We start from the raw sequence: 2112 nt of genomic DNA on the forward strand, positions 1-2112 counted from the left end.
CCTTATGTAGTTGGTGTCCTGTGGGGCCCAGATGTGTGCCTTGTGTGGACTGTGTGTTTTCCTGTTGTAGTTGAGCTTTAGTTGTTGTTTGCACATCAGTGGAAGGGGCTGACCCTTGGGCTGATTGGTTGTGAGGACTGGTCATGACTATAGTAGAGGAGCTATTGTGCAGGAGCTGACCCTATGGAGCAGGATTTACTTTAGCAGGGCTCTGATGCCTGCACAGTCTGCCCTTTGAGTGTGTCATCTTTGCAAACAGCTGTATGGTGCTCTAATTTTGGTCCAAAGTTGGCCATCGGGTGTACCACTCCTAGAATTTCCTGGGAGGAACCTTGCCACAATCTAAGTTCAGCCACAGCCTGTGCCCTGCCCGAGGCCACCTGGCATGAGCTACAAAGCAATCTGGAGATGGCTGCCACCCATACTGGGCTCTGAGGTATCTCAGGAGGTCAAGCCATGAACCGAGTCTGGCTGCCACTAATGCCAGGCTTGAGGCTGCTCAGCAAGAGGTACGGGGTATACCAAGGCCAGATGATGCTTGTTTGGGTTTTGTGAACCTTTGAGAGATTTTAGGAAAGTCCGTAGCATAAGTCAAGGCTGGCTGTTTGTATGAAAAAACCACTGGAATTGGCTTGAGTGCACCCACAAATTGGATGGGGTGGGGTCTCAAGGAATCAGTAAGGTAGGGAGACCAGTGTTAGCTAGGTTGATGGAGACTCAGATATGGCAGCCAACTGTGTCTGCATGTAGGGAACAGAGATGGCTCAGCAAAGAAACAGTGGATCTTACCAGCACTCTGTCTAGGAGAAAGTTTTCCCTCCAGCCCTCATGCTGAAGCCAGACAATTTACTTCCTCCCCATATATCCCTGGTGCTTTTGAGCTGCTGCCCCAGTGCTGGAGCTCAGAATGAGTCTGTCAGCAAGTAAGTTCATGAATGGGCCCTTCAAGAGAATGCCTGGAGCTTGAGCTACCCTCCATCTCACTCGGCCACAGTCTCTGCTGGTTTTCACAGCCAGAAGTTGTGGGTACTTCTCTCCCTGGCACTGGAACCCTGGGCTGAGGAGCCTAGTATGGGACTGGGATTTCTCGCTCTTCAGAGAGGACCTCCTCAGCTAAAATATCCCTCCTGATTTTTATCTGCCACATGCAGGTATAGGACTAGCCTGTTCTGCAGCTCTGTCCCCACTACCAGTCTCAAGGTAGCCTCTTCTGTATGTCCACAGTTGTAGAACTTCTGCTCAGCTAGACTTTAGGTGATTCTTAATGATGGTTGTTCTGTAGTTTACTTATAATTTTGATGTGGTCGTGAGAGGAGGCAAGCACAGTGTTTACCTACTCTGCCATCTTGACCACGAATCCTAGAGAATGACCGAAATTTTTGGCCTGAGTAACTTTAGAATTGGAGTTGACGTTTACTAAGATGGGTAAGACTGTGAGTGGAGAAGTTTGAAGGGGGGCTATCAGGAGTTCAGGTTTGGGCATACTAAGTTTAAGATGCTCGTTAGACTTTCCATGTGGAAATGCCCAGTGGATAGTTGGATGTGTAAGTCTGGAGTTCAAGAAAAAGGTTCAGGATAGATATATAAATTTGGAAACTGAGAGAAGATAAGCCTTAAGGAGACTGGATGTGTTCTTAAGGGTCTATCACTAGAGAGAAAATCCAAGGACTGAGCACTGGAGCATTCTAACATTGAGAATGGAAGATCAGGAAGAACTAGCAAGAACTGACTTTTGGATTTAGCAACACAGAGGTAACGAATACTTTTATCTTTAGTAATAAATAGTCTCCTATGTCTAAATGTGTTAAATTGTGTCCTAATTCCTATGCAAAACTATTTGTAAATTTAAATTCTTAAATGTGAGTTCTGGAGACACTTGTGAATCCATTAGAGACAAGAAAGAGGGGCTTCTTTTGTTGAGTCTGATGATGAATGAAAGATGAAAACTTTAAAATATCTGTCAGTTATGTTCACTTGTATCTTGATTTAAACAAAAATACATACTTCGTGTAACTATGTTTTATGCTTTAAAAAGTATATAATTACAACTATTTCCATATGACATAGAATAGCCCTGTGATATTCTATTTTTGCTATACCAGTCTTCAGCCA

Source organism: Pteropus vampyrus, unplaced genomic scaffold (assembly GCF_000151845.1).
Source record: "Pteropus vampyrus isolate Shadow unplaced genomic scaffold, Pvam_2.0 Scaffold22, whole genome shotgun sequence".
NCBI classification, from domain to species: Eukaryota; Metazoa; Chordata; class Mammalia; order Chiroptera; family Pteropodidae; genus Pteropus; species Pteropus vampyrus.